The following is a 23,627-nucleotide window of genomic DNA, read 5'->3' on the forward strand; positions in this document are numbered from 1 at the left end:
TAACCCTCAACTCGGGGCAGCAGTAGGAGCTCTGACTGCCCGTGGGTCCTGTCCCCATGCACCAGCTCTGCCTGCCCATGGGTCCTGTCCTCAAGCCAGTGGGGGCAGCAGCAGCGGCTCTGCCTGCCCATGGGCCCTGTCCCCATGCCAGCGGGCGCAGCAGAAGCGGTGGCAGCAGAAGCTCTGACTGCCCATGGAGTCCTGTCGCCATGCTACGCTATTCTCTAAATAAAAGAGCACTACTGCCAGATCTTAAGAGTCTAAGAAATCTTTCTTTTGACTCCTCGGCTCACTGACCCCGCATCAAGGTCATTTGGCTCTGGCTGTGAGGTGCAGGCTCAGTGGTGATTTCCGCGGCACCTGGCCAGGTGTCCAGCCTCTGCATGTGTCCTCTCTGTCTAGAAGCAGTTCTTGCTGAAGGCCCCTGGGAGCTCAGCCGTCCAGCGTCTGCTGGAGAGTCAGGGAGCTTTGTCTGGCCTGGAGTCCTCCCCCAAGAGGTACGCTCGCACAAATCCTGGGTGGGCCCCCGTCTCCACGGGTGGGAGTGGGAACACGGTCAGGTGATGCAGGTCCATTTGGCCGAGATCTGGGAAAGGCCAGGCTGGGGTGTACTTGGTTATTGCCCATGTGCTGGGCACATCCTGGTGGTTTTGCTGTGTGACTGTCCTTGGGAACGTGGGTCGAACCCGCCTCTCAGGCCCTGCATCAACTCTGCCCACTGAGGCAGGAGGCTCCTCCTCCAAGTGTCCATGCAGTGTGGGCCCGCAGGCTCTTCCCCGTCTGTCCCTAAGGTTGGAGGATGAGGCCCTGCCTCAGGATGCCAATTCTCATCCACACTGTGTGGCCTGGAGCCAGGGTGACCACTCGCTGCAGTTTGCTTAGGGCTGTCCTCGTCTTAGAGCTGAAAGTGCCACGTCCCAGGAAACCCTCATTCCCAGGCAAACAGGATGACGGGTTGTCACCTTGAGCATGCCACTTTCTCTAGCTAAACCCAACAACCAACCAGCTTTTCAGGCGCGAGCTAAAATCCTGAACTTCCATGGCAGGGTCCACTCCGTCTGACAGACCCTGGGAGACGGAGCTATGGGTGGGAAGTCAGCAGCCGAAGCGGCTCAGAACACTTGCGCCGTGACAACACAGACCTGCTGTCACTCTGCTGCTGCTGCTGGCCCACGCACGCTGTATGGGGCCAGACCCTCCTAGCACCCTCGTTCCCACCCTGGAGCTGGTGGTGGCCGAGTGGCGCGGGAGGTAGAGGGAGAATTTTACTTCCCTTTTGATATCATTCTCTACTTTTATATGATCTATATGATTTTTAAAATCATGTGCACCTATAAAACTTAATTTAAATATAATTGATCCATTAAAAGAGATGGCCCTCCCTCTCTCCCTTCTTCCCTCTCAGGGACACTTGCTTACGTGTTGGCAACAACACACAATCAGAGATTGTGACTGTGAGCACACAGTGGGTGTGCGGGAAGTTGGGCAAGGGGCTGGTATCCAGACAGCAGTGAGGGATTGTCACGCATCCTATGTCACAGCGAAGGGAGGTGTTAGAACGTCTCATGTACCATAACAGCAGCAAGGCGTTATCACACACCCGTCACAGCCGCAGGCAGCGTGCTCTCAGTTCAGATCCCACAGGAGGCTGGTGTTCCTAAAGGGCAGCACCCTCCTACTGTCCTGGCCTGGGCTGAGCTTGTAGATAGCACAGCCTGTTGGCCCTCGAGGAAGGGCTCTTGAATGAATAGCTCCAGTTTTCAAGTGAAACTCTGATCGTTGAGAGTCAAGTTTAAAAGAACAAAACAAAACAGAGGAGAAGCATAGGAACTGTGATGTTCGTGCTGACACTCTGGCTGGGCCACATCCCAGGCACCTTGACCGATGTCCTCTCAGATGCTGTGCCTGGGGTGGAGGCAGCCAAGTGCCCACGGCAGCTGAGCGCTGCTGGAGCAGCGCCGCATCTCCATCTCGGCTCCCTCTGCCCCCTGCTGGTCTTCGAGATCTCACAGCCAGTGACTTTGCAGAGGACGTTTTCCTGCAAGTTAACTTGATGATGTGGTTGCCAGGGCAGAAGGAGCCCCCGGTAGAGCTGCTTTTCTCACATACCAACTGAGGAAGCAGCTGCTCCTAGCCCATCAAGGACCCCGGCAGCCTGGGTTCCCATGTGGGGGCTGGGGGTCTCCCTCCATCACCCTCACTGCCCCACTTTCTAGCCATGAGATGTTGGGCAGAGCGCATAACCCCCAGCCTCCGTTCCCTCATCTGTACAACGGGAGTAGTAGCCACAATGTAAAACTAAATATGCCACAATCTGTTAATCTGTTCTGCTGTGACGGGCATTCGTGCTGCTGTGAACAGCCCAGGGACTGGCTGCCAGGGGCCCACCCCAGACCTGCAGACTCAGGATCTGCACATTAATGCGGCCCCTTGCCCTGGTCCGGTCCTCTCAGCGTGGGTGCTCTGGCTGGGGGCCCAGGAGCCTTTCCTGTATGGGGGTTAGAGCCTCGGCCTCCCCAGGAGTCCGGATCCTGTTTAGACTTATGTCCCTGGTCAGTCCAGCGGCTCAGGCTGCATCCGTCCTCACTCTCTCCTCATTCTGGCTGGCTGGAATGCAGTTGCACTGGCTGGAGCAGAAGCACCACCTGGGACCACGAGGCAGCAATTTAGGATGGTAGGGAAGCAAGCTGGAAGGAAATCTGGAGTCGCAATGCCAGCCTTGATCTGCCTATCTGTGGACTTTGTTTACATTAGAGAGAGAAATGTCTATGTTATTGAAATCTGTTATTTGAGGATTTTGTGCTGATCCCAACAAACACACAGGTCCTACGTGGTCTTCTCACTTCTGCCTTGGCCCAGGCCCCTCCCTATTCCCAACATAGCAACCAGGGTGCTTCCTTAAACGTAAGTTGTCCCTCCTCCTTGATGGCTTCCCTCTCATTCTGACCAAAAACCAAAATATCCAAGCCATCAAGGTCCCTGCATGACGTGTGATATATGCCCCCCTCACCTCGCCGACCTCGTCTCCTCCTACTCCCACCTACTCCCACCCTTGTGCACCCGTACCCACGGCAGCCACAGTGCCCTCCTGTCTGTTTCCAGAGCGCTCGGCGTGTGTCCTGTCTTGGGGCCCTGCGCTCACTGTTCACTCTGGTGGAGGCCTTGCCCGGGGTACCCTCTTTGTCCTGGCTCCACTCAAATTCACCTCCCCTGGGAGACCTTCCCTGACCCTTCTACCTAAAACCCACTGTGTCTGGTGTGCTGTGATTCTCCACGACCGCTCACCGCAGGTGCGCATTCCTGTCTTGTGCGTTTTCCCCTTCCCCTCCGGGAGAGGGAGGGCCTTGATGGCTGGGCTGGCCCCTGCTTTGTTTACAGCTCTGTGCTCCTTCCTGAGAACAGTGCTGGCAAGTAACAGGCGCTCAGTAAATACATGGGATGCATGAAGGAACAAAAAAGCTGCTCCCAGGTGGGGGTTCTAGCTGTTTCAGGGGAAGGGAGACAAAATCCTGATACAGTAAACCTTGGTCTTTGGGAAACTTGATACAACGGAACCTTGGAGAACAGGATGCTTGGAACAAATTCCTGTCGAGTCTGGGATCTTGTTTGCCTCTTGCCAACAGAGGTGAGAGGGTAGAGCCTTTTAGGGCCGGTACTTATTGAAAAAGGATGCTGCAGAGCAGAGGATAGATAATTCAGATTTTTTTTCCCTAAAGAAATATTTAATTCTTCCAGCCTGTCACTCTAAACCATTGGTTCTCAAGGGGGCTGATTTTGCCCCTTAAAGGACATTTGTCAGTGTCTGAGACGTCTTCAGGTGTTACGAGACACTGGTGGGAGGTGCTACTGGTGGCTGGTGGGTAGAGGTCAGAGATGGTGCCAAGCATCCTACAATGCACAGGTCAGCCCCCACAACGGGGAACAATCAACCCCAAATGTCGCTGGTGCCAAAGTGGAAACGCCCTGGTGTAAGCACGTGGTGAAGTCACAGTGCTCGGATCACGCTCGCTGGGCTGGTGTGGGATGCAGGCTCTGGAGCCTGGCACGTCCAGGGGGCGTGGGAGGGGGACTGTTTTGCTTTCGGCAGGGTCAATCCTTAGTTATTGACAAGTGTTTCCATCCATAGGTCAATAATCTGGCAAACACTGAATATTCAGCGCGTGCCTGCACCCTGGGTCATTACTTCTGGTTTGTTCCACTCCCCTGCACACTCACCCTTCCCTTGTCACCCAACTTTTGCAGGCTTGCTGTGCATTGGAACCTCTTCTGGTAATGAGCGAATGAATGAAACACATGTCGGAAGGTAGATGACAAGGGACTCACGAGGGACCTAGGACAGTGTGGCTGTCTTTGGCCCAGGGAACTTCACGGAGGAGGGCTCAGCAATAAGCGTTTGGCAAATGACCCTGGACTGCTGGGGAATGGGGTGGTGTCTGGGGGATGCACAGCATCCACCCCACATTGGTTTATTTCATTGGTGCTCCATTCCCTAATTTTATGGGGAAATCCACACGTGGACTGTCCCTAGTTAATCCAGATATCAGCTTCTCTTGTTGGACTTCATCTTAGAAGATGAATAACCAAAAGACATGTGATGGCTGAAAATTGTGGGCACTTCGATTCTGATGAACGAGGTCTTACATTATGTGAAAATCAAGATTTAGAAACCAAACCCTGGCAGGGGTGGGGCAGAGAAAGGAGCCTGCTTTGATCAGCCCGGGATTTCTCTAAGGGGCTGCCCCTGGGCAGCACCCTGGGAGTCACCTGAAGGGCCGCATTTGGTTTCCATGCACCTGTTAGCGTGCCAGTCCTGGGCGTTTAGGACAGAATAGTCTCTCCTTTCTGTCTTCTTCCCCTCTGTCTTCTGGAGTGTAAGCTCCTCATCGCACTTTAGAAATCAGAATGTTTGAGATTAGCGGACCAGGAATGTCAGTGTGGTTAGCTTTGCCTAAACGTAATGAAAACCGGAATCCCTGAGTGCGGGGCCCCACCCTGCGCAGCTCTCTGTGTGTGGGCCCTGGGGCAGAGCCAGGCGCTCGCTGCCCTTGGGCCATTTACAACATTAGGAGGTCTCACCCTGGGCATTGAGCATCCTGCGGGCAGGGCCACTGACTGAATAAGTGCCATCAGGGTCAGAGGGCGCGGTGCCTGCGAGATCTGGACACAACAAGAACACAGGAAAGATTACTTTGGTTTAATCTTCTCCCCGTTGTTAGCTAATAGTTGTTTGTTTAGAGGAATAGGGCAGAGGAAAAGAAGAAGAAAGACTGAGGTGGAATTGATTCAAATGCAAGCCGTCCTCAGGACAAGCCCACCGCAGGGCCCTCGTGTCGGCGCCAGCGTGGGGGGGGGGATGCCGGCACCTCCTCAGGAGGCTTGCGCTCGAGCCAGGTGAACGGGTTTTCACGCTGGGCTCAGGACACAAGCAGAAATGTTGGTGGGGAATAATCCGGGCCTTCCAGAGACATCTTCCCGGCGAAGGCGGAAGGACAGACGTGCAGTTTCGGCTTAGGGTCCTCCTCAAAGGAGCGTGGGTTCTCATTTCCAAGCAGGGCCCTCGGTCCCGGGAGCCTGGTTCTGTTCCCAGACTTGCTGGGGGCCAGGCCCATCTCGAGCGAGCACAGAGAGGTCTGGGCACCGGGAGGAGGTTGGTAAATATTTGAGAGGGTCAGTTGAGAGGGTGGGGCCTGAGCTCCTTGCAGGGTAGGAAAGGAGGGTCACTCTGAGCTCCACATGAAGTAAACATGACAACTTTTCCTGGGGGCAAACCGCTCCCTCAATACACTGGGTAGGTGGGAGAATGGAAACAGTGAGGAAGGGCCCGGAAAACATAAGCACGGGTCCTGATTCTTCTGCCTCCTTGATTCTGTCCTTCCTTCCTTCAACTGTTAAATTCCTTCGCTGAGCACTTTTGAGGGGAGTGAACGGGAGGAAGCCATGGGTGAGTGCGCAGACATGCAGTGCCTCAGTTTCCCCATCTGTGTGTCACCGGGTCTTCCAGCACCCGACACTGCCCATGAGACCCTCTTCACCACCAGAGGATGCCCATCCATGTCCTGGGGACCAGGGTCAGCCTCCCCGTGTGCGACCCGACCAGTCGCACAGAGCCCTGGCTCAGGAGGGCCCTGAACTTGGTTCATTGCTTTTCAGTTGCTATCTCGAAATTCTTAATTTTTGAACAAGGGATCCCAAATTTTCAGCCTGCACTGGACCCAGCAGATCATGTAACCAGTTCTGCCCGGGGCTTTGGGTTTTGAACCAGGGGAAGGGGGAAGGATTTGATTGGGCATGGCGGCCCTTAGGGAAGAGGGCATGACATCTGAACGCGGTGCCGTGGACTGGGTGTGAGCAAGGCCAGATGCAGGAGACGGCTCCTCAAGACTCCTGCAGGGCCCGGCCCTGTGGCCTAGTGGTTAGGTTCACGTGCTCCATTTTGGCGACCCGGGGCTTTCACTCATTCAGATCCTGGGTGTGGACATGGCACTGCTCTTTAGGCCATGCTGAGGCAGCGTCCCACATAGCACAACCAGAGGGACCTACAACTAGAATGTACAACTATGTACTGGGGCTTTGGGGAGAAGGGAACAGATGTTAGCTCGGGGACAATCTTGCTCACCAAAAAAAATAAATAAATAAATAAAAAAGAGCAAACTCCATGTGGAATGTGGGTAAAGGCTGAGCTTTTTCGGGGACCAAGTAGCCACATTAGTGACAGGGTCGGAGAGAGTTCCCTCACCCTACGAGGGCCCGGCCCTGCTCCAGCGTCCACACAGTGAGGGAGGTCAGGAGTGGATTGTGGTATGTCGGGCTCCTTCCTGAGTGGCAGCTGGTGCGTGAACAGCAGAAGGCAACAGGGGATAGCCACAGAGGGGAAGAGGGACATGGTAGACAGATGTCATGTGCCACTGCCACTAACAGCTGGCCTTGTGGACCCACGTAGGGGCGTCCTCTGTGTGTGTGTGGGGAGGGGGCATGTATTGGAGTCCTTTTCCTGGCACATTTTGTACATTTGTACATTTGTACCCTGAGAGTTTTGAAACCCAGAGACATTTGGCGGACAGGTTACATGGGAGTCGGGGGGCTGCTGACTCTGCATCGCGCTGGAATTTAGGAACCTCAGAGTGAAGTTCATTAGAACGGGAGCTGGGCTTCACAGACGCTCAGGAAAGAGCAGCTGTTGTAACTGCTCTGCAGACCTGGTCCTGATTTTCTAGAGCTGACGTCAGAGTGCAGGCATGCCCGGATTCTCTGCTGCCCATCAGAACGTCAGCTGGACGGGCCTTCAAAGTCATCAGTAACAGCTGCTCCCTCATCCGGAAGGGACGGAGGCCCAGAGCTGTTTGGTGTTATTCCTGGGGTCCTGGACAAAAATTCCCACCTTCTGACCCCATGAGCGTGCTTTTCTCACTAGACCAGACTAGGCCACCCCCAGGTCACTTTCAGGTCTGCTCACCTGGTTTTCTCTCGTTGCTGAAGTCTAGTGCAAGAGAGCGGGCTGGGCAGAACTGAGGGAGGCTGGAGGGGAGGGGAGGGTTCTGCTGGGCCTTCCTGACTCCCCACCACTGACCATTCTTGTCCATCCTCAGGTCTCCGCTCAGATGTCGTTGAACTGGGAAGGCTTCCGGGAGACCCTCGGCTGCGTCAGATGAGTCTGGAATAGCACGTAAGACAGTGGTTCTCAAACTTCCCGTCCATTCTGTGGGCTCTGAAAACCTTCCACGAAATTTCCCCTTTTGCCTGATAGTTGGCTTCAGATTTTGTTACTTGCAAACCAGACCCCTGACTGTTCCTGGTGGCAGGGTTGGCCTGGGAGGAGATGAGGTGCTGGGGCTAGGATGTGTCGGGGGATGCACAGGAACTGTCTCGACCTGCTTGGGGCCTGTGGCTGGCAGGCGTGGAAATCTTGCTAGATAACCATGGATGAATGAGACACCAGCTCTTGGTGACTCGCCAGGATGTTGTTGAATTTAGAGTGCTTGCTTAAGAAGTGGGGCCCATGTCCCTGAGCTTGCAGGGTGGTTGGGACGGGGTATGGAGGTGGGGACAGACGGTGCTTCTCCCCGCTACACCTTCCTGCCCAGGTGAGCTCAAGTTGTCAGGAGGGGCATGCTTGTGCTGACCAGACCTCGGGCTTTTCTGCAAGTTTGTTCAAGAGTCTGGAGCAGTTTCCTTGGGGGACTGAGCCTGGAAATGGAGTGTGAAAATGCTCCACCTCGAGAACGAACCTGCAGAGGTTCACCAAGAACAGCAGTTTGGGTGAGCCAGCGTCTGCAGGGTCCTCGGGTGACCTTGCTCTCTTTTTGAATAGCAGTGAATAAACTGATCTTCACCCCAAAGTGAGGCCAGGAGAACGCGCTTTCTCATCGATGGGTTCACTGGATGCGTAGCTGACGCACGTCGGCTGGGTAGCATCTCCTGGATGAATGCTGGTTTGAAATTGCACATCTGAGTGGGACAGTGCCTCAGGCAAAGGCCACTGGGAGGCGCTCCCGCTGGTCATTTGCTCACAAGTTTGAAGGAAACACATTAATAGGCCCATGAGACCTGTGGCAAATGTGCAGCTTTGACTTTGGGCCAGGCATCCCCCCCAGGTGGAGCAGCCTGTCCCCTTGGGCATCAGGGCCATCTCTCGGGGATATCTGCCTTCCTAGAAACCTTTAGCAGAATTCCATGCATTGCACAATCTGAGGTTAATTTGTGCTCTGCTTGACACAGGGAGACAGATGGTTGTAATAAGGGCCCCCAGTGAATCTCAGTGAAATCAGTGAATTTTTCGCCCCACCCGTTTGCACTGTGGGGCTGATATTCTTCCCATCAAGGAGTAGGGCCTGTATTTCCATCCCCTCAATCTTGCCTGGCCCTGTGAACTGCGTTGACCAAAATAATGTGGAGGAAGTGACATTGGGCAAGTTCTGGAGCCTCAAGAGCCCTGAGAGCTCCCACTGTCACTCTCTTGGAGCCCTGGGACCTGCATAGTGGTTGGAAGTTTGGTCCAGCCTGCTGGAGGACAGAGGCCATGTCAAGGAGGTCCGAGGTGCCCCAGCCAACAGCCAGCATCAACTGCCAGCCAGACATGTGAGTGAGGCTGTCATCGACCACCCAGCCCAGTATCAGCCAAGTGGAGCCACACGAGTGAGCCCAGATGAGTACAGGATAATTGCCCAGTCAGTCCACAGAATTGTGAGAACTAACAAATTGTTGTTGTTTTGAGTCACAAAGGACTGTGTTGGTTTGCTACTAAGCAGTAGACAGCTGAAACAGATACTCACTTGATGATGTTTTTGGAGAGTGGCTGGAAGGTATCATGTGGCCATTTTTTGTACTTTGAATGCGGCAGCGACTGCTGTATATGGAGCCTAGGATAAACAATAGTCTAAATTTACTTGGAATTGCCCAATTCATGAAATTCACTCTCCATATCAAAACTTGGTTTTTTTTTAAACTTATAAGTTGTAGACCAAAAATCCATTCCTTTCGTATGTTCTTTGTGAGTCAAAGATTATTAGGCTTATTATTTTTATTTATTTATTTTTTCTGGAGACACGGCCCTGAACCTACCAGAATCGATGTTTGCTGTTTTTTTGTTGGGAAAGATTCACCCTGAGCTAACATCTATTGCCAATCTTCCTTTTTCTCTCTCTTCTTTTTCCTCCCCAAAGCCCCAGTACATAGTTATATATTCTAGTTGTAGGTCCTTCTAGTTCTTCCATGTGAGCCTCTGCCATCGCATGGCTACTGACAGGTGAGTGGGGTGGTTCTGTGCCCAGGAGCCAAACCTGGGCTGCTGAAGCTGAGCATGCCAAACTGTAACCACTAGGCCATCAGGGGTGGCTCTCCCAGAATCAAATTTTAACCTGTCTCCATGCCAAGTATTTAGGGGGTGACATATCATGATGTCTGAGGTTTGCTTTGCATAATTAGCAGTTATAAAAAAAATTTGACTCTGTATTCCAAAGTTATCACAATCAAAATCATTTTCGAGAGTTTATGACATCTGCTAAACATGATAGTGATGAAAAGTTTAAGTACTATTGTCCTTTGTCTGTGCTCCCCAGATACCCTCTCCATCTTCCAGAAGTGTGTTCCTGGTACATGTGCCATGGGCTAGAGTTTAAGAGGAAAGGAGAGACAAAGTTGGGGAAGAAACTGAACCAGCAAATGTTTGGAGAGTTCCCATTGAACTTGCCATCAAGGCCAGCTTGGCCTTCAAAGACTGATTTGTGGTCACAGCTGGGGAGATGATGGCGTCTTCTTCATCCTCACACCTCAACGCCTGGCCCAGCCCCAGCTGGGATTCTCCTCGCAGACGTTTGGGCAGATAGTGGAGAAGGAAAGAGCTTCCCAGGTCTTCGCGAAGATGGGACATAACACATCAAACCACATCGTCACTGAGTGCTCTACAAAGAGAGGGCACAAGACTCTGACCTCCAAAAGGTGAGCCTTCCTGGCACCAGCCTTTCCCTTGCCCAGCCTCCTGTGGGAAAAGTTCTTCATCTAGCAGCGTTACATGCTAATCCTTGAGGCAAGAGGGTAGGTCTTAACAGCCCTACTTAATCCCATCCCCCACCTCCCCCTGACATCATTAACTTCCACCCAAATGACATTTCCAGAGCTCTCTCCTCTGGCTCTGCCCTTGCTGCCCCCTCACCAACTCCTCAATATTCCCATCTGGACGTGACCTGGGCACACCTGTCACTGCCCTGTCCTACCATTTTGGGACTGTTTGCTTATTTCTCTGCCTTCTCCATTTACAGGCAAATTCTTGGAGGGCAGGGTGTGTCTTGCTCATTCTTGTTTTTGGGCTATAGCTTAGTCCTTGACCCACGATTGGGGCTGAATACGTGTTTTTGGAATGAATAAACAAGGCAACCTTTTTTTTTTTTTTGAGGAAGATTAGCCCTGAGCCAACATCTGTGTCAGTCTTCCTCTACTTTATGTGTAGGATGCCCACCACAGCATGGCTTGATAAGCAGTGCATAGGTCTGCACCCAGGATCTGAACTGGCCAACCCTGAGTTGCCAAAGCAGAATGTGCAAACTTCATGGCTGCATCACTGGGCTGGCCCCAAGGCAATCTTTGAGAGAGCAATCTGGTCTCCTGTCTCTGAAAGACAGAATGTGGGGCTCTGAAATAGCCTATGTTTGTCATTATTACCATTTTTAATACTTAAAGACAGATAAGCCTTTTTGCTAAGTATCATTTTGGGAACTTGACAATGTTTTGGAGAGAATGTTCTGGTTTCTCTTTCCCTACTTGCCTTGTAACTCCAGAGGCACACACAGAAGCAAAAATAACTTCCCTGAGCTTCATCAGCTGAAGCAACGAAACAACATATTGTTAGCTGAGAACCTTGGCGCCAAGGTCACCAGCTTGTGATTAGTTCAGTAACACCTACGTCAGTCATAATGCCAGGTGGCTGAAGGTACCTAGCCTCTAGTGGGGCAAACAGACCTGCAGTTGCCTCCCTGCCTTATGTCACTCCTAGAAATGAAGGTGGCCTCACTCTGGACCGCTAATACGCAGCTGGCGTCAGTCCCGGGAGACTCGCTGTGTCAGCTCTTTATCGGATGGTCTCAGACAGAGTTCACAAGGCAGAACAATGCCTCCTTCTTTGAGTCTGTGGAGAAAGGGACCTCTTTTCTTGTGATTAACAAGTCTCTGTGAATGAATGAATGAACCAAAAAAACCCAGGAAAAAACAAGTCTCTGAATTTTTTTCCTATTTTTCCATGTCCCTGACAGGGCATTCACCAGAAAACATCAGCAGATGACAAAACTTGGCATCATTTCTCATCTTCTAGGATTAAGGCTTACAAATGAAAGCCTGCCGTGTCCTTGGTATGGCCCCACCATGCATGCTCATTCATTCATTCAACAGATGTTAACTGAGTGTCGGCTTAGAGCCATTAGAGATGCAGCAATAAATAATAGTCATGGTCTTGGCCCTTGAGTGGTGAAAACAGATCACACACACACATACACACACACACACACACACACACAGAGAATGGCAAAGAAGGTTGGGGCACACTTGTGTGTTATGAGGGAAACAAACAGGAGAATGAGATAGAACCCAGAACCAGCCTGACCTATTTGAAATTAAATAACTCATAAAGATTAGGTCACTAGAATAAGAAAGTGAAGATGGCTTTAGGTAGGATTGTTAAGAGATGGCCTCTCCAAGAGTGGACGTTTAAGACAAGCCTTAAAGATGAGGATGGGAAGATCATTTCAGGCAAAGGGAACAGTTATGGCAAATGCCATGAAATAAGATTTGGGAAAGTTCAAGGGGCAGAAGGACAACCCCAATGGCTGGTGCACAATGTTAGTGGGGAGAGAATGGCATGAGACAAATCTGGTGGGGGCTCCAGAGACAGATCACACTGGGCCAAGATGCCAGGAACAGAGAGGAATTTTGTTCTTGACTGATGGGAAGCCACTGGAAAAGTTTTAAGCACGGCAGTGATGTAATACATGTACTTTCAAGGGCATCACCTCTGTAACTCTATGGGAAATGAGCTGCAGAGCTGTGGGTGGGGAGAGAGTGGTAGATGGGAGCAGTGGTGGTGGTGGTGGTGAGGGTGGTGACGGTGGTTGATGATGGTGATGGTGGGGGTGCAGATGGTGGTGGTGGTGGTGAGGGTGTGGGGGTAGGATAGGAGTGAGGGTTGTGTTGATGGTGGTAGGGGTGATGGTGGTGGTGGTAGCCATGGTGATAATAATGATGGTAGGGTTGGATATGGGGGCTAGCGAAATGGTGGTGGTGGGGGTGATGGGGTGGGGGTGGGGGTTGTGGTGGTGGTAATGGTGATACTGGAGGTGAGGGTGGTAGTGAGAGGGGTGATGGTGGTAGTGGTGATGGTGGGGCTGTGGGTAGTGTTGGTGGGGTGGTGATGGTGGTGGTAGGGGTGATGGTGATGGCAGTGGTGGGTACGGGGACTGGTAATGTTGGTGGTTATAGTTGTGGTGGGGGGATAATGTTGATAGTAGTGAGGTGGTGGAAGTAGGGGTGGCGTGATGGTTATGGTCATGGTGGGGGTGGGGATGTTGTTGATGGTAATGGTAATGGTGATATTGGTGGTGATGGTGGTGGGATGGTGAGGGTGGTGGGGATAATGGTGGTAGTGATGATTATGTTGCAAGTGATGGTGGTGAGGGCAGTGATGGTGGTGGTAGTGAGGAGGCTGGGGGTGGGGTGGGAATGGGTGTTGTTGTGGTGGAGGCAGTGATGGTGGTGGTGGGGGGGTGGTCTGGGTAGTGGTGATGGTGATGGTGGTGAAGAAGGGTGGGGTGTTGGGCGTGGTTGCGATGGTGATGATGGTGGTGGTGGTGGTGGTGGGGGTGGAGTGGGTGGGGATGCTGGTGATGGTGATGCTGGGGTTGGGGTGGAGGCAATCTGGAGACATTTGAAGTACTTGAGGAAAGAGGTCACAGTGGCCAGGGGAGGTAGTGGCAGTGTAAATGGATGAAAGGGGCCATGGGTCGATGCATTTTGGAGATTACATTGACAGGATTTGCTGGTGGGGTGAGGAAAAGGGAGGAATCAGGATTTTTGCCTTGAACACCATGTGCTGGAAGAAGCCAGAGCCCCATCTGAGCCTCTTTGGGGCATGAGGTCCATGAGGCGCCCACGTGGGGTGGTCCCCAGGCAGTTGGAAAATCAAAACTGGAGGTCAGGGGAGAAATCGGCCTGGATTTATAATTGGGCGTCATCGTGGTTAATAGGGCTCTTCCCATTCATAGAATGGATGAGTTTGTCTATAGTGAGAATTTCGAGGGGTAAGAAAAGAGCGTCCGGGTGGTGAGGAAGCAGAGGGAGGGGCCAGCAGCTGGCATTTGGGTGCAGCTCCAGAAGGGCAGTGGGGGCTGGTGGAGCAAGCAAGCTGAGGGAGAAGGAGGTGGCGGTGCCAGGCGGGCCACTTGAAATTTGACTTCAGATGTGGTTGAACGTCATGGCGTAAAGATGATCCCAATTAGGGACTTCTTTCTAGAAGTCACTTCGTTACCACCGTGCTTCCCTGCAGCGTGACTCGTGTGGAGGCAGTGGAGCTCTCAGGGCGTTTCATCTGGAATGTCACTTCTAACTGGGGAGCTGGGTCTCCCACAGATCACCCAGCTGCACCACCTGGCCAGGTCCACAGCGGAGGGAGGAATGCATGGCATAGACAGTGGCAGACAGACCACAGAGGCAAGAGGGACAGTGCTGGGATGAGAACTAGGGCCTTCAGTTAAAGAGAGAGCAGAGAGTCGAGCTGGGCCATGGGAAGGCCACGGGGAGAGGCAGGGGGTGGGCAGGAGGAGGAGCGGCTTGGAGCTTTGAGGCACTTGCTGACCATCTCCCCTACGCCTGGGTGGTTTTCCATGGCTACATGACCCATTGCCCCCAGATCTGGGGTTTCAAACAGCAATCACCATTGATTATGTCCCACAGTGTCCCTGGGTCAGGAATTCAGACACGGCACAGCAGGATGGCTTGTGTTTGCTCCATGACAAGGCCTCATCTGGAAGATGTGAAGGCCAGGGACTAGAGTCATCTGAAGTCATCCACCCATGAGCTTGGAGGGGCTGCTGGCTCTCTGCTGGGACTCCACATTTGCTCCCCACGTGGCCTGGGCTTCCTCACAATGTGGCTGGTCCCATGCGTAGGCATGGGGGAGGAGAGAGAGAGGGAGAGAGAACGAGAGAGTGAGAGAGAGGTATGTGAGCACAGTGCCTGGCACCCACTCTGGGCCAGGTCGGGCCTGGCTGAGTACTGAAAAAGCAGAGATGAGCAAAGCTGGCCCTGCCCTCCACTCAGGCCATGGGGAGTGAGCTCCTCATCGTCTCCACAGGCACTAGGTGCAGGCTGGGTGACTTTTGTAAAGGTCCGCGTGCAACGGGGACAGCCCTTGCCAGGATCCTCCGTCCCCCAAGGTCTCTGGGGGTGGTGTGTCTCTGCAGGGTCCGAGGGAGGTTGGGGTATGTGTTGCTGGTAGTTGGGAGAGACGGGCTTTCACTCCACCGGCCACTGGCTCCTGGAAAACCGACGTTACTCTCAGGGTGAAATTAGACAATTGAGTCGAGGGGCTCTTTCCTTCTGCAGCAGATGTGTGCCTGAAAAGAACTGTCAGAGAATTCCATTAAAAATCAAAGTGTTTCACCATTTTTCAAAAATTTCTGTAATATTATAGTTTTTAGAATTAAAAACTTGCAGTAACTTTAAGCCCTGATTTTCCTGTGTAAGAGTTGCATGGTCTGGGATGCTGTGCTGGTAAAGCGGACTCTTTGTTTCCATCCCATGCCACAGCTTCCGGGTTTTTCTGTGACACAGCTATGGCATCATGTTGGATCAGTGCATCAGTCAAGCTACTACCGCAGGTGAAACTCCAGGCCTTGTGCATCACGTGGCCCTCCCATATAAAGCACAACAGTTAAGCAATCGACTCCCTTGGGATTTGTTGAGTAAATTTGGATTGTTGTATGTTTCACATATTTTGTATATCATAACTCAATGATGGTGACATTTTCTTGGACTCTGGTTCTGGTTTCAAAGCACTGAGTGGGTGTGTAGTGCCCTGTGCCTGATCACCGCAGATCTGCGGGCTTGGTGTGGGCAGGGCCATGGTCAGTTTTAGAAACTAGTTTTAACCACAAACAATCCACGGAATGAGGCGGTCTCTGGTGGTCCCTGACTTCTGAATCCGCAGCTGTCAACAGAGGTTCACAGAGTCCTGTGGTTGGGTAAACATTTTCAGTCGGCCAAGATACAGTGTGTCTAGAGGGAGATGGCTTCAGGGTCCCCGTCTGCGGCATGCCCTCCATGGAAGGCTCATTCTGGCTTTGGTTGATGTCACGAGGGACCTGGCAAGGAGGGAGTGTGCCCGAGGAGTGTGCTGCATGGGGACCTGTGGAGTGAACCCAGAGGAGGTGGGGAAAAGGTAAAAGTAAATATCATGCTGAAATGAAAAAGTAAATATTGAGGCAATCATGGGTAGGACACAAAACGAGACTAGCAATAAAGGAGATACCCAGTGACCCACAAGTGGTCACAAAAGAAGAGACAGAACTGTTTGGTAAGTGGACGCTGCTCTCTCCTTGCCCCTCCCCCTGTGTCCCCGCCCTGCCCAGTGCCCTGTGGCCTGCCTCCTGTGCCCGCCTGGGCTGTGGCACTTCTTCCTCTGCCCCTCCCTGTCTTGGCACCACGGCTCACGGTGGCTGCACCCCGAGTGGCTTCAGTCCCACCGGGCTGCAGGAACGCTGAGCTCCCCAGCCCTTCAGCCCTAGGGTGTAGACAGCTTCGAGGGGTTGCCCACTCCACAGGCTCCATCACCCCTGGTTTGTTCCCTTACACTTGCGTACGTCTCCCTCCATTAAAGTGCTTATCTAAACCATCTGAGTTGAAATCTGTTTTCTGCCAACACCCTGATGAAACAATAAGAAGGAACTTTCTAATCATGCCAAAGCGAAACAGGCTTCCCGTGAGTTCTTGCCATTAGATGTGATCACGGTGAATTTGGATGATGTGTCAGTTCAGGAAGCAGATGCCAAGATGAAATCAGACACGCAGGAGATTTATGGGGAGATCCTTGTCTATAGAGGAGAAAGGGTTGAGAGAGCCAGTGCAACGCAGCTCTGATATTCATGAAAGTAGAAATCAAAGGATGGAGGATTGGGGAGGGAGAGCCCTGAGAAATCCTAGCCAGCCCAGGGGGAACCTTGGTGCCAAGGTTGCCTACTGGAGGGCTCCCACTCTGGCAGGAGGACCATGCTCAGGCATCAGCTGGGAACAGCCTGGGGAGAGTGAGGTCTTGGTGGAAGTGCCACAGTGGACACGAAGGTGTGGCAGCTTGGGGCTGTCCACCATCTTCTCTTGGAGAGATGTCTGAACTGCATTACTCTGGGGGCACCAATTTTTGGCGATGTCTTGGAGGCCAGGGACCCTGGACAAGTTGACCTCCACGCTCTCTACATGTGTTTCTGAGCTCACCTTAGGCCAGGTGTGGGTGGTCCCCATCACTCCCTTCCTGGGCTGGACTTATCCAGATGAACTTCTCCATCATAGTCACTGACTGCTTTGGTCAGGAGCCACCATCAGTGGTGTGAGCACTGGAAGTGAGTCCTCAGAGGAGGTCCCCAAGACGAAGGACAATGGATTCTTGATCTGTCACAGAATGTTTTATGCCAGTTGAAAACAAGCCCGATGTCTCGGCGGCCAGGTATTTGCAGTGTATAATTTTGAGAATGCAGCCACAAGTAAGCACCTGGAAAAATATCTGCAAATGTAGATGCTCAGCTGCCGGCTGTTCCATGTTGCAGGTGCTGCGGATGATGGAGATGGTCTGAGGACTGGGCCTTGGTTTTCTAGATCTTCTGCCTCAGTGGACCCCAGATTTAAGGCAGGATGCCAGTTTTGCACATTCCATCTCTTGCTTTTAGCCCATCAGTGACTTTGGCAGAACAAGACGATGAAAGCCTCCAGATACTTATGACAAGAATATATATCCCAGTTTGATGTGTTATACAGTGGGGCTTATTACATCCCCCAATTTTCTAGATGTCTTTTAATATATGCATTGTATTCAGTTAATTGCCTGTTGGGTGCTCTGCTTTGTAATACAGCAGAAAGTCTCAGAATCATAGAAAATAATAGTAGCTCCTGTTTATTGAACATTTAATGTGTTTCAGGCAGTACATGATGTATTCTTATCTTTTCATTCTCTTAACAATTTCATGAGATAGATGTTATTATCCCCATTTATAGGATCAAAAAACAAGGCTCAGAGCTGGTGAATAATTAGCTCAGCCTCACACGTCTATCAGGTGGGGGATCTGAGATCTAGACCCTTTCCGTGACTTTCCAAACCTGTGCCTTGACCAGGAAATCTATGAGAAAAAGGCAGAAAGCGCCAGCGACTGGACTTTGCCCAAGGTCATTGCTGCCGTATTGAAGCAGGGGGAAGAGAGGGAGCAGAAGGCACTCCTCTCCCTGCCTTTCCTTGCAGTTCTGGAAACCTGCATCTTGGCAGACCATAAATACCATGCCTCCTCATCCTGCTGGACTGGAGATGTGGCCTCTGGGGGAGATCGCTCTTTGTAGGACCCTGCGGTCTCAGCAGCGACTTCCTGTTGGGACTTGCTGAAGTGCCTTGGGTAAATCATCCTTAGTCTCTTCTCTCTTCACGTTCTCCATCGTCTGCCACATGATACATAGTGTTTTGTTCTTTTAGGGTGGTCTCTGGAGGACAAGCAGGATAAGGAGTCAGAGGTCCTCCAGGAATTTTTCCTAACCTCTGCTGGTGGCTGCCCCGGGGTTGGTCAGCTCGCTGGACTGTGCTGTCCTCCTCAACTCTCTTCGCAGGAGAAAGGGGTGTTGACCATCCCTTGGAAGACAGAGCCTCAGAGTCATGTCCTCCTTAGCATTTCTTTAAGGCTCTGGCCAGCAGCTTGTCATGCCAGCACATTAGCTCCAAGAGGAACAGAATCTAGTGCGGGAGCACCACCCACATCAGATGTGCCGGTGCAGGCAGAGCGGGTTTCACTCCACAGACAGGTGGGCGGTGAGAAGCCCCCTCCTTCCCCCACCACCTCCCTGTGCTCCAGCGTGAAGCCGAGAGTGTTCGAGATTCGCGGACGGAGCAGGGCATCGGGATCCCAGGAGGTGCCCTGAAATTGGGTGCTATTTTGTTGTGGAAGTCTCTGACAGGCACCCATGCTGTTGAGATTTTTGTCTCTTTCACCATTTCTGTTTAATGGTGTTTCCACGTGGCTGCATTTTTAGTTCATTTTCTTCTACTGCAGTTCATGTCACTGGAGCTTTTTTTAAAATAGTTTTCCCTGTTCTTCTGTGCCCCCAGGGGACAGCCCCTTTTAGGTTCCAAATGTAGAGGGACCTTCCTCATGGTGGGAACAGATTCCCTCGGTCTCCTCTGCCCTCACCCTTTCTATGGTTTTCTGACAATAAAATCACTTACTTCACAGCACAGATGCACAAGCATGTGCAACGTTCTTTCCTTGATAGCTCGTGTGGTTGATTAAAGATGGCTGACAAGTCTTTGCTGCTCTTTCCAATGAGAGGTGGGGTTTGAGTTCCCTCCCCTTGGATCTGGGCTGGCCTTCGGACCTGCCGGACCAACAGGTGCAGCGGGAGAGCTGTGTCGGGAGGCTCCTCCCTGCTGTCTTGGGCTGCTTCACCCTACTGATGTTTCCTCTTGGGACCTTCGTTCTCTCAACCCAGACCCCACACTAGGTGAAGCTCGAGTCACATGGAAAGGCCACGCAGAGGCGCCCATGTCAGCAGCCCCAGCTGAGTTCCCAGCATCAACAGGCAGCCATGTGAGCAACCTCTGTATGAGCCTGGTCAGGCTGCGTAACAAGGAACCACAGACTGGGTGCCTCAAACAGCAGAAACTTGCTGCCCTCAGTTTTGGAGGCCAGAAATCTGAGCTGGAGGTGACAGGAGAGCTGGTTTATTCCTAGGGCTTGGAGGAAAAGCTGTGCCAGGCCTCCCTCCCAGCTTCTGGTGGCTTGTTGGCAATCTTTGGCATTCTTTGGCTTCTGTTGCAGTGCTCCAATCTCCTCCCGCATCTTCACACACGTGGTATTTGCCCCATGTGTGTCTGTCTCCATGTCTAAATTTCCCTTTTTTATAAGGATGCCGGTCACTGGATTAGGAGTTACCCTACTCCAAAATGACCTCATTTTAACTAATTCCATCTGCAACAACCCCATTCCCAAAGTAGCTCGTATTCTGAGACCCTGGGGGTTAGGACTTTAACATAGGAGTCTGGGGGCAGGGACATGATCCAGCCCATAATAGCCATGTTGGACGTTCAGTCTGGTTGTGCTTCCAGACGACTCCAGCCCCAGCCACCATCTGACAGGAATCTCCTGAGAGACCCCGAGTGAGGACCGTCCAGCTGAACCCAGTCATCTCAGAACAGTGAAATTAATAATAAATAGTTGTTTTCAGCCACTGAGTTTGAGTGGTGTTTACATCGCAGTGGATGACTGCGACTCTGGTTTTCAGTGAATAATTAAGTATTAGGTTGAGGACGCTAAGGTCCCGAGTGGATCAGCCCCTGGACGTTTTTAGGGGTGATGCCTAATGGTGCGCTAACTACATAACAGTCAAAACAGAGTTCCCGTGAATGGCAAGTTGTCTTACTTAATGTTGCTTTTCACAACAGCAGCACCGTCCACTTTGCTGGTGACTCCGGAAGCTTCTTGCTTTTATCCTCTGTCAGATCACCAGACCTGGGCTGTGCGTGATATCTGGCTGACCCCGCAGTCAAGGAGCACAGGTATTGACAGTAGACTGCGTATTATCAAGGCTGGCTTTTAGGACTCAAGTAGGTTTTATATATATATATATATATATAATACACACACACATACACACGTTAATAGGTAAGTACATTTTAAGCATAATTTAGGTACAATTTATACATTTTGCATTATTCAAATGAGAGGCAGTTGGTCTCCAAGACAGGCCTCTTGCTATGAAAATATGTCAGAGAAAGTGACAGAGCCACTTGAAATAATGATCAGGCAGATATTTTTGATTCAGAGAAATATGGTTTACACAGCTTCTCTCAAAGTAAACACAGTGAGATGGGCCCACCTTTGCCTACCCTCCAAGGTGTCAGTAGGCACTCAGCTGTTATTTAGAGGTGGGGGCATTTGACAGAACACTGAGGTCCTTTCAAGAGAAGAGAGTGGGAAGTCACTCTGGAAAATTTCTGTTTAGATGGTACCTGCTCCAGAACCTCTGATCTCTAGCACTCTGTAGTGCCAGGGTCTCTTGTCACCCTGGCACGAGTGGTCCAGAGGTGACACCAACCGCCTGCCCCAAACCCTCCACGTCTGGCTGACAACTCACTGGAGTTCTGTATTACACTTCAACGCAGCTCATCTCAGGGAGTTACAAAGTGGTTTTCATTGCAGATTATTATTATTATTATTTTCAGAATATGCTTCCAAAAGCTGCCTGCTTATGAAGGAAGAAATCCTGTTTTCCCTGGAGCCTGGCTGGCCTCTGAGCGCTGTCACCACCATGACTCTGCCAAGACAACTCACCTCTGTGTTCGTGCCCCCACCATCTGGATCCTCTTTGCACTGCTCGAGGGTCCGCCCTTCCTCCTGCCCCATGGGCCTGCAGCAGAGGGTGCGGCATCTCTGGGGTGGAAATAGCTGGGGCTAAGGTCTGGGTGTGGCCGGTCTGCCCTCTGTGGCGCCTTGGCTCCATGCTCTCTCTCAGAGCAAAGCGCCCTTCCTCCACTGCCATCACTTCCCAGTGTCACTGTCTGCCACGCCCGACATCCGCCCTGAGCATTGCCGCGTCTGAATTTTTGCTGGTGAGTTTCTCTGAGGGGTGCGAGCAGTGGGGTGGCTGGGAAGAGAGGTGGTGAGACCTTGGTAACCCCACATAGGGGCCCAGTCTCCCCAGAATAAAAGCCCTAACTCAGATGCAGAGTTGCTGGAGGATTCAAGCCCAAGTGTCACAGGACAGCTCGGGGAGGGATGCCCGGGGGAGGAGAAATCCGGTTTTCTCTGGGTGCAGGCCTCCTGACTGCGTGACTGCCCCAGAATGAGGGTGCAGAGGCTTGAAGCCAGGGCCCCTCAAGGCCCCTCCTCACTCTGGTGCTCTGAGCTTCCCCGTGGACTTTCTCTGACAAAACACTTGTGGCTGCCCTGACTCCTTTAGTGAGGTCCAGATGGAGAGAGCTGCCAGAGCCCTGCTTGTCGGAACAGGGCCCCTTGTGCACAGGGCTGAGCCCCACATCCAAACTCATCAGCTCTGCCGCTGCAAACGGAGACCAGCCTTATGTCTCCTCACCCTGGTTCAGGGCTCCTTTCACCCACGGGCGAATCATCGGCCAGAACCGAACATACGGAACAGACGGAGGAAGGGCCGCAAGTCTGCCATTTTCCTGGGGTGGAGGCTTTGGAGGGAAGGATTGAAAGCGATACAGAATGAGCTTGTGTTTGCAGAGTGGCTTCCAAGGATGCTGTCCTGTGCACAGAGCCCCAGAGGAGTGAAGTGTGGAGTTCCTCGGCCCTCACCAGGAAGCACACGCCCGCTGGAGGTGGGACCAGTTAGGGTCCAAGGCAAAAGGCAGCACCTATGAAGGGGATGAGAGGGCTGGTGGGATTGGGGGGCCAGATGTGCAAATCAGGAAGGCCGGCAGAGATCAGGCTCAGCCCTAGTCTGTCCTGGAAACAGAAACTCTTGTGTTGTCCTTGGAGGTCCTGTGGTGGGGTGGGCCTCTGGGATCTGAGATCCTGTTTCGCCAGCGTTTCCCTCAGCAGTGCAGCCAAGATGGGGTTGGTGAAGGAACTATGCTTGACGGAATTCCATTCCTGCTGTACTCCATGAGTGTTTCAAACACAACATGGTGACCAAAAATTGTCCCTCGTGGTTGGCATCAGAATCCCTGTAGGGGAGAATGTTCCTCGTTGAGGAAGTGCTAGGGTAAGGCTGAAACCACCTCGGTCCCTGTGATATGTCATAAGAAACATACACCAATATTTGCTCCTCATTTCTGGCACAGAGCTCCTAAAACCCTTGGAATTTCCTGTGATAAGAGCAATAAAGATGTCTTTCGTCATGTTAATGAGGTGACTTTTGGGAAGCACTTGGGGGAGGATGGGGGCTGGCTGCCAGGAGAACCAACCTTGATTAGGGGGTTGGACTTCCAGACCTCCGGGAGCGGAAAGGGGCAGGAGGTTGCATCAGTCACCCACGACCAATGATTCAATCCATCCTGCCTGTGTAGTGAAGCCTCCATATAAACCCAAAAGGATAGGGTTTGCAGAGCTTCCAGGTTGGTGAACCTGTGGAGATTCGGAGAGAGTAGTGCTCCTGAAGAGGGCATGGAAGCTTCTAGCCCTTCCCCCAAACCTTGTCCTATGTGTCTCTTCCATCTAGCTGTTCCTAAGTGAAATCCTCTTATAAGAAACTGGTGATCCATTAAGGAAAATGTCTCCCTGAGTTCTGTGAGCCACTCTACAAATTAATCGAATCCAAGGAGCGGGTCGTGGGAACCTTCGACCTATAGCCAGTTAGTGAGAAGCTCACATGACAATGTGGACTTGTGATTGGCATCTAAAGTGGGGGCAGTCTTGTGTTACTGAGCCCTTAACCTGTGGTGTCTGACACTATCTCCTGGTTGATGGTGTCAGAGTTGAGTTGAATTCTAGGACACCCCGCTGGAATCAGAGAATTGATTGGATGTGTTCGAAATAACCCACACATTGGAACTGGGCACAGGATATTAGTCCCCCTCCACCAGGGACTCCAGGGGCTGCTGGTCTAAGGCTTCTGAACAAAGGAAAGGAGTCTGGGAAGGAAGAGTGTGGAGGGGCCAGGGAGATCATGGAAGGCTCCATGTTAACCTCAGGAACCTGTGCTTAAGCCTGAAAATTTTTCAGAGGCCTTTAAAAGTGCTTCCAAGGAATATAGGAATGGTCCATAAGCACATAAAGAGGTGCCCCCAAATTAAGCTCTTCTAAGAGATTAGGAAAAGGTGTTCATCAACCACAGACATTGTGAGTCAGCATGCTGTGCTCTAGTGACACGTGTCCCTTCTCCTTGGAATCCTCTCATCTCGTGGGCCTTTCATCCTTTTGAGAGTTTTCCTCTGGGATTCT

At 52.0% G+C, this 23,627-nt stretch overlaps 1 long non-coding RNA gene across 1 annotated transcript; it reads left to right on the forward strand.

The window, feature by feature from the left end:
* Window positions 1-325: 325 nt before the first annotated feature.
* On the forward strand, window positions 326-22,591 carry LOC103564625 (uncharacterized). The gene is made up of 6 exons (XR_548132.2): window positions 326-497; window positions 7,587-7,663; window positions 10,056-10,434; window positions 20,165-20,278; window positions 20,945-21,331; window positions 21,969-22,591. It is a non-coding gene; the product is annotated as an uncharacterized lncRNA (long non-coding RNA).
* The last annotated feature ends 1,036 nt before the right edge of the window (window positions 22,592-23,627 follow it).

This window comes from Equus przewalskii, chromosome 21 (genome assembly GCF_037783145.1).
Source record: "Equus przewalskii isolate Varuska chromosome 21, EquPr2, whole genome shotgun sequence".
Classification (NCBI taxonomy): domain Eukaryota; kingdom Metazoa; phylum Chordata; class Mammalia; order Perissodactyla; family Equidae; genus Equus; species Equus przewalskii.